The sequence below is a fragment of the Pinus tabuliformis genome, chromosome J (assembly GCF_031772625.1).
Source record: "Pinus tabuliformis cultivar Carrire ecotype Pingquan chromosome J, CPIR1, whole genome shotgun sequence".
NCBI classification, from domain to species: Eukaryota; Viridiplantae; Streptophyta; class Pinopsida; order Pinales; family Pinaceae; genus Pinus; species Pinus tabuliformis.
Window position 1 is genome coordinate 689378852 of NC_142295.1, and position 13787 is coordinate 689392638.

General features: G+C 41.0%; 2 pseudogenes; both read right to left on the reverse strand.

Annotated features, from left to right (window-relative positions):
- Nucleotides 1-8699: 8699 nt before the first annotated feature.
- On the reverse strand, nucleotides 8700-10180 carry LOC149228697 (25S ribosomal RNA; annotated as a pseudogene).
- Nucleotides 10181-10427: 247 nt separating this feature from the next.
- Nucleotides 10428-10581, reverse strand: LOC149228698 (5.8S ribosomal RNA; annotated as a pseudogene).
- Nucleotides 10582-13787: the final 3206 nt, after the last annotated feature.

Genomic DNA, 13787 nt, shown 5'->3' on the forward strand with positions numbered 1-13787 from the left:
CACCCGATAGTTGTGAGGTGTATTATTGTACCCCACAAATATCCCCAACTTTGCTATTGGATCAAGCTTCTTTCGTGCATCCTTTTTCACATGGCAATATACTGATGAGCCAAAGATCCTAAAGTGACCCACATCTAGTCTCTTATTGGAGAAAGCTTCCTCTGGTGTCTTCATCCCAAGTATGCGATGCGGGCTTCTATTCTGCAAATAGAGTGTTGTGTTGCATGCCTTAGCCCACAAGTGAAGCATTGCCTGTGCTGCCGCTACAATAGTTCTGTTCTTCCTCTTGGCCACCCCATTTTGCTGTGGGTTATGAGGTGCCGTCAACTCTCGTTTAATTCCTTCTGATGCACAAAAGTCATTAAACTCTTGAGAGACATATTCTCCACTGTTGTCTCTTCTCAAGGCCTTGATATTCTTCCTTGACTCTTTCTTGACAAAAGGTTTGAACTCACAAAACTTTATGAAGGTTTGGTCCTTCTTCTGCATGAAATAAATCCAGCATTTATGAGAATAGTCATCAATGAAAATCACATAATACCTTTGCTTCACTATGGATGCCATCGAGATTGGTCTACACAAATAAGTATGAACTTGCTCTAAGATAGCCTCTGCTTGACTGTCTCGAACATGAAAGGAAGACTTGGTGTACTTTCCCAAGGTACAACCTTTTCATGTGTAAACTTGCTCAAGTTTACCTTTGGGAAATCCTGTAGATATCTATTGCATTATCTTCAAATCCCCATGATGCAAATGGCCCAACCACCTGTGCCACAACTCTCCAATGTCTTGGCTTTGCACCAATTCTACTTTCTTACTCAATGCTGGACAATCATCTACCTCTAGTTTATAGAGATTCTTCACCTGAATCCTTGTCCTCTTGGTCTGACCCATGGCTATGTGTCTTAGGAACACCTTTCCTTTACTGAAGACAACATTGTAGCCTTTGTCCTCCAACATCGTGAATGATACCAATTTCTTCTCCAGTCCAGGCACATACATCACATCTGTCAAGGTGAGAGGAGCTCCATGCTCCCTCTGAAAAGAAACTGTGCCCACTCCTGAAACACTATTCCTTCCATCATCACCCATCTCTATGCACAACTTGAGGTCTTTCTCCTCCAAGTCACTACATAAATTTTTATCATCGGTCATGTGGAATGAGGCTCCATTGTCAAGATACCAGACACAACCCATCATCGATGACACCATGCATGTGATGAGGGTAAAGTCCATTTCGAAATAAGAGGCTAATGCCTCACCTTCCGATACTTCCGAGGATCCCTTCTTGGACTTCTTCGATGGGAAATTAGTCGCATAATGTCCCATCTTGTGACAATTAAAGCATCTTACTTTAGACATGTCACCCTTTTTCCCTCCATAAGAAGAATTCGATTTGAAATGGGAAGCCTTCCCCTTCCCTTTCCTTGCCTGCCTTGCTAAGGCTAGATTTTCTTCATCATCATTCTTGGATGAAGAACCATCTTGTGTGCTCCTCCTAATCTCCTCTTGCATAAGATTTGACCATAGTCGTTCCTAATCCAATAGTTTCTCCCTTCCATTCATAGAGTCCTAGTAGCTATTCCAACTCTTTGGAAGGCAAAGGAGAGTGAGGCTCACCATATCATCATTGGCAGTAGTTATTCCCACACATCCAAGCTCATCTCTGTAGGTGGTGAGCTTGTTTAGATATGTGGAAATAGTATCGCCCTTCTCCATCTTGATTCTTCAAAGCTTATCCTTGAGCGCCAATTTCCTCCGGTTGCTACTATTCTAGTAGAGGTCCTTCAATATATTTCACATTGAAATTGGAGTATCCTTTCCATGGAGACTTGAGAAAATATGGTCTCGAACTCCCTCAAGGATGATCCATCTCGCCTTCACCACACACTTCTTCCACTTAGCAAACTCTTGTGCATTAGTTGAAGTTGGCTTTTGTTAGGATATTCCGACACATAGGATATAGTTAAGTTCAACTTGGCCTAGTATAGAGTTAGGTTAGAGTTAGGTAAAGTGTGTTTCTTTACCGTTGTACATTTTGTAACTTACAATCCGACGGTCACGATATGTAGTGATCCGACGGTTCACTCTCACCTCGGTATTACCGACACTTGATCCGTGGCTTGACACCCGATTGGTCCATGAGTTCTATTTAAAGCGCATGGAGGGTCATTGTTCGGGTAATCCGTGCATGAGAGAAGCTTATGTAAATTTTCATTCTTTGATTAATAAATTGCCTGTAGTACCCACGTTGGGACAGGCCGTGGACTGTTTCCCTCCTTGCACTCTGAGGGTTTTAACCATGTCAAAAATACTGGTGTATTGATTTGAGATCTGGTTGTGAGCGGTGTCCTTTTGGTATTCTTTCTGTGGAACTTACCCTGTAAATTCCTACATGGTATCAGAGCTATTTGAGGGCCGCGTCCGTTGGTGATCCAAATCTGAAGCCGGTAGAACTGCATGCGGCTGTCGTTTCCTAGATCTGCTGTTTCTGACTACTTTCGGGCCGAGAGGACTGCTCTGTTGCGTTCGGAGCATCTGTTCCAGTGAGGAACCCCTTTCGTTTCACGCAAAAAGGTTTCCGGTAGCCCTAGCTGCGTCATTTCTCAGATCGGGAGGTTCGTTTTTCTTTGCATATTCGTGTTGGGTTTTGTGTTTTGTGTTTTGTAGGGAAAAAGAGCTTTCTCAAGGCAAGCACGCAAACCAAGCCCCCCCCCCCCCCCCCCCCCCCCTCTCTCTCTCTCTCTCTCTCTCTCTCTCAAATTTTTTGTATAGATCAATTGGTTCAAAGCTATTTTAAGAGAGTAGAGGTCTTGGGTTCAAGTCTCCATTTTGTGGGGGCGGATTTTTTCATTCCCGCACATTCGCGCACTTTGCCGGCAACGTCAACATTTTTTTTCAAAAAGCCATAACTTCTTCATCCGGAAGCCTTTTTCAGAGCCGTTTTTTTTAAAACCACCTATTTTTTCGAGATCTATCCATTGGAACACTTACTTTCAGCATCTTCAGCTTCAGTTTTTTTTAAAATGGAAAGTCCATGCCAAGTCATTCTTGACAGCACTAACTACTTCCAATGGGTAGCCTACATGGGAGATTTACTTAGAAGTAAAGGTCTCTACAGAATAGCCACAGACCAAGAGAAGAAACCAAAAGATGAAGACAAGGCGGCAAAATGGGAAAATAGACAAGATCAAGCACGTGGTTTGATAGGGATGTCTGTTTCTCCTGATCTTAGATTCCACATTGCAGAACTTGAGACTCCTCATGAAGCATTAGAAAAACTTGCTAAAGTTTTTGGAATTAAAAATGAAATTAGAGCCCATCAACTTGAAAATGAGCTGCTTACTTTGGATCCTAATAATTTTTCTTGCATTGAAGATTTCTTGTCCAAATTCAAGACCCTTAGATATCTCTTGGAAGGTGTTAAAGTTAAGAAAGAAGATGGTAACCTCATTTATTCCATCCTTACTAAGTTGGGACCAGCCTACTCTGTATTTGTTTCCACTTTCCATTCTACAAGGGAAGCTTTCATTTGTCAAGGACAAGAATACAAGGCCCCTTCCTTTGACTCCTTTTGTGATTCCTTAATAAGAGAACAAGAAAAACTCTTACACCTTGGTCTTCTTAATCTTGGAAACTCTTCCACGAAAGCGTTAGCCGCCCAGCAGCAACCAAATTCAAAGAATCCTAAGAAGTCATATCCTCAAAAGAATGGTCCTAAACCATCTCAGCCTCAAAATGAAAGATCATTTCAGCAAAATGATAAGACCAATAAAAACAAATGGAAGAAGTCTGATAGACATTGTAACTTTTGTAATCGAGATGGCCACTTAGAATCTAAATGCTTTAAGAAGATGGAAGCCTTGGAAGCCGCAATGAAGAAACATAACATCCATGTGGAGCCTACTTCAACTTCAACTTCCGGAATGGCACTTTCTGCATGTCATTATCAATCATCTCAGTCTGGTTATGCATTAAATGTATCTTCTTCTTCTTCTCATTCTCATGAGTGGCTCATTGATTCTGGAGCCTCTTGTCACATGGCCAAAAATCAAGCCATGTTTTCTTCTTTAAATGATTGTAACACCAAAAATATATATATTGGTGATGATAGATCTCTTAATGTTGTAGGGACTGGAACTGTTCATCTAGACAATGGTCAGTTTAATGATGTATTATGTGTTCCAACCTTATCCTGCAACCTTCTATCTGTCTATCAGATAACTCATTCAGGTGAAGGTAAAATTGTTGAATTTTCACCTCATGATGTTGTAATCAAGGATCTAAAAGATCCTAAACAGATTCTAGCTACTGGTCTTGCTGATGATTCCAAAAGGTTGTATAAGTTTCACAACTTTGGGTCATCCAATCTTCCCTCAGTATTTGTTGCTCATAATGATGAAGTGAGCAAACTTTGGCATGAGCGATTTGGTCACTTAAACTATCGCTCCCTTCAGCATCTATGTAAAGAAAATATGGTGACAGGTCTTCCTATGATATCTTGCAGAGATGGTGTTTGTTCCGGATGTGTACTCGGAAAACATCATCGGGACAGTTTTGACAAACGTGCCTCTTGGCACGCCTCAGCCCCTTTACAGCTTGTGCACAGTGATTTATGTGGTCCTCTTCCTGTTGCTTCATTCTCTGGCTGCAAGTACTTCGTAACTTTCATTGATGATTTCTCCAGACGCACTTGGGTATACTTCTTAAAACTCAAGAGTGAAGTATTTAACACTTTTTTGGCCTTCAAAGCCTTTGTTGAAAAACAATCTGGACATCAAATTCTTAAGCTAAGAACTGATAATGGTGGAGAATATGTTAAAAACACATTCATCAACTTTTGCACCGAAAATGGAATTCAAATGCAACATACTGTTCCATACACTCCACAACAAAATGGTGTAGCTGAAAGGAAAAATCGCACCTTAAAGGAAATGGCTAATTGTATGCTGCAATCTAAAGGACTCAGTCTTAGTTTTTGGGCCGAAGCAATTAATTGTGCAAATTATATAATCAATCGCACTCCTACTAAGGTTCTAGAGAATATCACTCCAGAAGAAGCTTGGAGTTCCATTAAACCAGATGTAAGTCACTTTCGTGTGTTTGGAAGTGAAGCATGGGCCCATATTCCAGATGAAAAGCATAAAGCTTTAGAACTTAAGAGTGAGAAATGTACTTTTGTTGGATATTCTGAAGATGTAAAAGGTTATAGACTTATTCCATTTAAGTCCAAAAATGTTATCATTAGAAGAGATGTAAAATTTGATGAAAATAAATCGGCCTGCGAGCCTAGTCCGGCGGATGTGCCACCTCTTCCTATCTCTTCTACTTTTGAAAACATTTCTTCTTCAGATGATGAAAGCGAGGATGATAATCCTCCCCCACCTTCTCAGGATCCTCAACTTCCAAGATGGGTCCGTGCTACTCGGGATGCAGCAGGTGATCTTGCCGGTGATCCTACAGATCAGCGACGTACACGTTCTCAGTTTGAAAGAGCCTCTTCTTTACTGGCTCAAGCTCCAGTAAATCATGATCCTGACACTTTTGCAGAAGCTTCAGGCCATCCACATTGGGAAGCAGCTATGAATGAAGAATATCATTCATTGATGACAAATGATACATGGGATCTTGTTCCTCTACCAAAGGGACGCAAACTTGTTAGATGTAAATGGGTTTACAGAACCAAGTATGGACCAGATGGGAAAGTTGATAAACATAAAGCTCGTCTCGTTGCTAAGGGCTTTTCACAGGTTGAAGGCATTGACTACACTGAAACCTTCTCCCCTGTTGCCAAAATGAACTCTATCCGCCTTGTTCTTTCCCTTGCTGCCTCTTTAAAATGGGAAGTCCATCAGATGGATGTTAAATCTGCCTTCTTGCATGGGGACTTGCAGGAAGAAATCTATATGGAACAACCCATTGGCTTCATACAAACAGACTCCAGCCTTGTTTGTCGACTTAAGAAATCCCTTTATGGCCTCAAGCAAGCTCCTCGGGCTTGGTATGCCAAAATGGATAGCTTTCTTTTAGAATCTGGCTTTTCTAAGTGTCATTCTGACAATACTGTCTACACCAAGAAAGTGGGCAACTCTCTTATCGTCCTTGTTCTTTATGTTGATGATCTTATTCTTACTGGTAGTGATCCCAACCTTATAAACCATGTGAAGTCAAGCCTTAAAAAGAAATTTGAAATGACAGACTTAGGCCACTTACACTATTTTCTCGGTCTTCAAGTCTTGCAATCCCAAGAGGGTATTTTCCTTTCCCAGTCCAAGTATGCTTGTGATATTCTTCGTCATTTTCACATGGAAGACTGTAAGCCAGCCCCTTCTCCCTTTCAGTCTGGAGTCAAACTTTCAGTCTCTTGTACTTCTCCTGAAGTTGATGCTACCTTATACCGTCAACTTGTCGGAAAACTCTTGTATTTAACCCATACTCGTCCTGATCTTTCCTTTGCTGTTGGCCTTGTTGCTCGTTTTATGCAAAACCCCCGTGAAAGTCATTGGAAAGCAGCTAAAAGAATACTTCGTTATGTTCGAGGTACAGTACAGTTTGGGATTCATTACAGTGCCAAAGCAGCTCCTCTGTTAGTTGGTTTCACTGATTCTGATTGGGCTGGTGACCCTGATGATCGGAAGTCTACTGCCGGTTATGTCTTCACTCTTGGTTCAGGACCTATTACATGGGCTTGTAAGAAACAGGCTACAATTTCTCTTTCTTCAGCAGAAGCAGAGTATCGTGGTGCCGTGGAAGCTAGTAAGGAAGCCTTGTGGCTTCGTCAGATCCTATCAGAGTTTGGCTTTGAGCAGCAGCATCCAACCACACTTTGGTGTGATAATCAAAGTGCCATTCAGCTATGCAAAGATCCAGTCTAGCATCAGCGCAGCAAACACATTGAACTACACATGCACTTCATCAGAAAGCTCATTCATGACCATGTTCTTGAAGTGCAATATTGTCCAACAGATGATCAGGTTGCAGACATCTTCACAAAGGCTCTCACAGAGGCGAAGTTCGCTAAACTTCGATATATGCTTGGAGTTCAGGAAGTTGTCACTAAGGGGGGATAGGCTCTAGTGCCTCCTTCCTTCTCCTATTGTGTCATATTTGTAAATCCTTCAATCCTATCCCAAGTTGTTCTTAAGGGGGGATGTTAGGATATTCCGACACATAGGATATAGTTAAGTTCAACTTGGTCTAGTATAGAGTTAGGTTAGAGTTAGGTAAAGTGTGTTTCTTTACCGTTGTACATTTTGTAACTTACAATCCGACGGTCACGATATGTAGTGATCCGACGGTTCACTCTCACCTCGGTATTACCGACACTTGATCCGTGGCTTGACACCCGATTGGTCCATGAGTTCTATTTAAAGCGCATGGAGGGTCATTGTTCGGGTAATCCGTGCATGAGAGAAGCTTATGTAAATTTTCATTCTTTGATTAATAAATTTCCTGTAGTACCCACGTTGGGACAGGCCGTGGACTGTTTCCCTCCTTGCACTCTGAGGGTTTTAACCACGTCAAAAATACTGGTGTATTGATTTGAGATCTGGTTGTGAGCGGTGTCCTTTTGGTATTCTTTCTGTGGAACTTACCCTGTAAATTCCTACAGCTTTGGGATTTCTTGATCAATGAATTCCTTCAAGTCATTGTCTTCTAATACAACCTCCATTCTATCTTTCCATGCTATGTAATTCGAGCTACATTCCAAGGCATACTCGAGTCTCAAGCCATAGAATGCCATTAGCCAACCTTGAAGTATGATATGAATTGGATTTTCACTTGCATCTTCAAACTTCAAACTTCAAAATTCTCTTCTTAGTACATTGTTCATAGCTCTGATACCATGTAGAAAATCTATGATAGGTTAACCTGATAATGTGATATAAATCAAAGCATAATACTATAACCTACTTCTACTATCAATTTGCAGAAGATTAAATATGGAGCTGAATAATATAACCAGAAGAAGAAGAATCAATGGCACAATACACATGAAAATACTTTGGCGAAAGTCTCAGATAAAAACCCCACACTATTGTATTATTATACATGGTGGACATACATAGGAATTATACAAAGCCTTAGCTTTCACAACTAGCCAGCTCTTAGTACAATCCTCACATATGCTCAAGGAAATCTTGGCTTCTCTCCAACCTTCCTCTCTACCCTCCAAGCTCCTATTTCCTTGTGTTGTTCCTTGCGGATGATTAGCTTATTACCAAGTGGAAAACTAGCCTTCAAAACTATGCAATCCTCAAGGATGAATCCTTGACTACATGCATGAGTTTTCTCCATGAGAAAAAACATGAAATTGATAGTACACTGTCCTTGAAAATTTATCTCAACTGGGTCTTTCTCAGAATAGACATGCATGAGCTTCGATGAGGGAATATTCAGTTAACTGGATTAGCACTAGTTGAGTGCATTAATGCATCAACTGACTGTTAACTCACAATTAGTTCCTCAAACAGTTTGGAACTAATTTAACTGGACTTAACTCAGTAAACTGAGTTAACTAATTACAACTCAAATATAGCTCAATCTTATCTCCTTAATTTAAGGGATAACTCTTTCATGACTTCAAAAAGACTTCTAACCTGAATTTCTCCAACCAATTAATTTAAAATAAATTAATTAATTATTTCCAAGTAGCTATTAAGACTAAATTCAATTTTAATTCACAATTTAATTCAAGGACAAATTAAATTGGAATATTCTTGTTTCCATATTTCAATAGGGCCAATCCACCCAAGGTCACACCTGAGGTTTCTCAATGATCCCAACATCCTCCTACTCATCCAAGCTAGGTAATTACTCAGATGGTTGAGGATAGCTTGCGCACTTTAGTGCCATCCATTTTTGGGGCTAGTTGATTTGGTAGGTGAATTATTACACTCTCCTTAGCAGATTTCGACTTCCATGACCACCATCCTACTATCTTAATAAAAGAACACCCTTTGTTGGATCTAGGTTAGCACAAAATTTGGCACCGTAACTTGACTTTTGGTTCACCCCGCATCGCCAGTTCTTCTTAATAAAAATGGCCCACCTGGAGCTCTCATTTCCATGGCACAACTCAATGGAGAAGTAACACCCTCTTACCTATTTAAATTTTGAGAGTAGGTAGAGGGTGTTATTCCCTTGATGCTTCTCATTATTTGCTTTACACAATAAAAGTCGCGTGTGAGCTCCAATAATCCTGAGGGAAACTTCAGAGGAAAAAGGGTACTATATGGTTTGATTAATCTTTCACCCCTATACCCAAGTCAGAAAAATGACTTACACATTAGTATCGCTACGAGCCTCCACCAGAGTTTCCTCTAGCTTCACCCTACTCAGGAATAGTTCACCATCTTTTGGGTCCCAACAGGTGTGCTCGCACTCGAACCCTTTGCATAAGCCCAAGGTCAGTCGACAATGCACCACCTAGAGAGGGGATCTCACCCATCATCTTCTTTGTGCCTCACAAGTTTTCAAACCCATCAACTCACACACATGTAAGATTCCTTGGTTTGTGTTTCAAGACGGTTCGAATGGAAAGCTCTCCAACCAATACCACAAGTGTCAGGTGCTCATGACCCACCACAAGGATTCACACTTCATTCCTCAACCACCGCAAAAAAAAAAACCTACAGGTAGTACTCCAACCGTGCTTGTGATGATTCTGTAGCTCGTGTTGTTTTTCACCTTAAGTCGAGCAATGGACCAGCCTGAGTCATTCCACATCCGACTGACATGCATCGAAAACCTACATCCATTTCCCTCCCAAAAATTTCAAGCACTTTTTAACTCTCCTTTAAAAGTAATTTTCATCTTTCCCTTGTGGTACTTTTTCACTATAGGTCTCTTGCCCATATTTAGCCTTATACAAAATTTACGACCCAATTAGGGCTACATTCCCAAACAACCCGACTCTTCAACAACGCCTCGTGATGTGGCAGGGTCCTATCCTGATGGAGTTGTCTCCCTCTTAGATGCCCCCTTCCAAGGGACTTAGCTAAGGTCTGTCACTGAGGACTCTTCCACAGACTATAATTCAGGTGACACTGCCACTAGGTTTTCATGCTAAGCTCTTTCGGGTTCGCTCGCTACAACTAGGGGAATCCTTATAAATTTCTTTTCCTCTAATTGATTATATGCTTAAACTCAACGGGTGTTCTCGCTTGAGCTGAGTTCACAAGTTGGAGCAAAATCAGCCTTACCCAACCAGAGGAAAAGAGAGATCAGAGAGAGTTTGAGCGATGCCATACAAAATCCACATAAGCTAACATTGACTGCCCAACCAAGGGGACAAGATAACTGCTTATTGATGCACACCATGAAACATTAGTTTATGTATTTCATTCAAACACACCACATTGGGCATGGATGACTAGATCCGATACTCCCTAACATATTTTCAGAGAGTGTGTTTAAATGAGATGTGATAGCCAGACAGACATGCCCTTGACTGAGGCCTCAGGTGCAAATTGCATTTAAAAACTCGATGATTCATGGGATTCTGCAATTCACACTAAGTATTAGATTTCTATACATTCTGCATCATAACAATAGTCGAGATATATGTTTCCAAGAGTCATTTCAACCTATTACCAATAAATCCCCATAACACTGAATAGGGAACCCCCCACAATAAAATGTTAAAATCTCGCTCAACGCATAATGAATCACAACAAGAAAAAATCAAACAACACCCCTCCCCCTCAAGACAATTGCAGTCCATAACCCACTCAGTAAAGGGAGGCTAAAATGGAGACAAACAAGCTCCCAAACCCCATGCCTTTACAAAGAGAGGGGGGACCTACACAGAATGGTGACTGAGAAGGACTAGGGTGGCCACCCCAAAATTCACACTGCTTTTCATCCTTCCCGAACACCAAACCACAACAACTCCCCCTTTTATTCATAAGGCTAAGGGCCAAAAGGAGGAAAGGAAGAAAAACACATAAAAGAAAGAGAAAAAAAGGTGTCTACCCCCTCACAGGAGGAGGCTCAAACAAAGAACAATCTTTATGAGCCACACGCCTTGTAAAAAGGGGGGAATTGCAAGGAATGATGATCGAGAAGCACTAGGGTGGCCAACTCGGGAGCTCACACTACTTTTCATCCTTTGTGAATGCCAATCCTTCAACAATTCATCCTTTTCTTCGTAAAGCTAGGGGCCAGAAGGAGGAAGGGAATAAAGAAAGGTAAAATAAAGAGAAACAAATGGCTGTTAGCAAAGAAGAAGAGTCCCCAAGCTTCATGCCCTTGCAAAAAGAAGGGAATTACAGGGAACAACGATCGAGAAGGACTAGGCTGAACATCCCGAGAGCTCGCACTACATTTCGTCCTTACTGAACATTAGTCCACAAAAATTCTCCCTTTTCTCCATAAATATAGGGACCTAAAGGAAGAAGGGAAGAAAAAAAAGGTGAAATAAAGGGAAATCAAACATGGCTACTAGCTCATGAGGGGAGGCTGAAACAAGGTACAAGATTTCCAATCCTCATGACTTTGCACAAAGGGGGGAATTGAAGGGAACGATGAACAAGAAGGAATAGGGAGGCCACCCTAGGATTTTGCACTCCTTTTCATCCTTCCCAAACACCAATCCACAAAAATTCCCCCTTTTCTCCATAATCTAGGGACCGAAAGGAAGAAGAAAACAAGGTGAAATAAATCAAATGTGGCTACAAGCTCACAAGGGGAGGCTCAAAAAAAGTACAATCTTTTGAATCCCCATGCCTTCACAAAAATGGGGAAACTTTAGGGAACAATTATCTTGAAGGAATGGGGAAGCCACTCAGGGAGCTCGAGCTGCTTTTCATCCTTCCTGAACACCATTTCACAACAATTCCCCCTTCCCTCCATAAATCTAGGGGAAAAAATGAAGAAGGGAAGAAAACAACATGAAATAAAGAGAAATCAAACATGGATACCAGCTTAGAAGGGGAGGATCAAACAAAGAACAATATTTGCAAACCCGTTCATAGAAAGAGGGGAACTATAGGGGACGACGATCGAGAAGGTCTAAGGTGGCCACCCCGGGAACTCACAGTGATTTTCAACCTTCCTGAACACCAACCCACAAAAATTCGAGGAGATTTTTTCTAACCAAAAATAAATATAACAAGGCACCCACTCAAAGAATCCAACCTCTTCACACACTTCCACATACATTATGGCACAACAACCTTTCTAGCTTACAACATAACAAACAACAATCAAACAACCAAGAAAATAAATCACAACCTAAACTTGACCACTAGCAAATAAAAGGGTTGTGATGAGACCAGTGTTTGGAGCATGTTACTAAGAGGTAAACAACCCTCCAACTTGGCACAAGGCTTCAAATAAAAAATACACTAATAGCAAACCCACCCCGCTATTGCACCCCTCCGTGTACAAAACACCCAACCTTTACAATGAGAAAGTTAAGGGGGATCAACAATTGAACTCCAAAGAGGAGTTGTCGCGGGCTAACTCTCAATGCTGGATAAATTCACGGGCCAAAAATACATCGATGGTACAAGTCCACTAAAGATAGGGATGTCCATAAAATGCATACCACAACATCGTTGCAACAATTAATGTACTAAGAAATGGCCAAGTCGCACAAAAATTCCACAATCCAAGGGAGAAATAAAGACATAACCCGCTATTTCTTTCCTTAAAAGGGGAGTGGCTCGTGAGAGGATGAGGAATTCCCTCAATTCCAAAGGAGAGGAAGATGAATGTAATGGGTCAGTAATAGGAAGAGCGTAGAAGTCTTAGAGTATAAGAAAGGCTTCACAGCTATGTGCGCAGAGGCCTAGAGTAGAGTCCACAGCTGAATGTGCTACCCCTACAACTGAGTGCACAGGAAACTCTTGAGTCTATAAGTAGAACTGAAGTATTAGTAAAGAGATTATTCTAGAAATTCCTGTGTTTTGTCTTCTTAATCTGTTTACATGAATGCGTTTATATTATGATAAATGATGGGTTTATGAAATAATACTATATTGGTTCGCGACTTTACATGATTTGTAGCATTATACAAACACAATTGATGCTAACTGTTTTAGCAAAGATTATCTTGTTGTATGTTGAAGTTATTGAACACTTAAGCTGATCTAAGTAATTACTAGTTTATAAATCATCTTTCATATGTGTAAGTAGTTGATTCACCTATTTAGGGTTGACAAAAGATAGTCGTAGATCTTCGCAGAGGTCTAGAGGCTGATTAAAGGGAGTTATATTGATAAGCCTTAAAGGTTTATTGATCTACACAAAGGAAGATTCAGGACATAAAACAACATTACACTGATCTCTGGGTGCAAAAACTTGGTTCCAACATCCCACCATACTGCTTCGGGTGGGACTTCAGTGTGCGCTCCGCGGATTGATGCCGAAAGGGCTAGTAGTGTAGGGATTTGTTTGGAAAAACTAATTCTGAACCTAGGTCAGAACCCACTAAGCTAACAAATGGTTTTGTTGTCAGGACTAGGATCTGCATAAAGGGATGTGTGATGTCATATCATTGGAATCAGACAAAGAAATAAATTGTGAAGTGGTTGGATAGAAAGATCCATGAATTCGCGGTGCAAGAACAAATAAATCTGCTTCTGACGAAAGAAAAGTGGTTGGACAGATACCTATACATAGAGATACACAACATCTTCTTTTTCACCTTCCCGATCAAACTATATGAGTGGATCACTAAATGGGTAGACAACCAAGGAAGGTGGAGGCTTGACGGTCCAATACTATGGACCCTGGAGCTAGTACAGAGATTGGAAGCTTATGAAGATTAGATCGTGCGC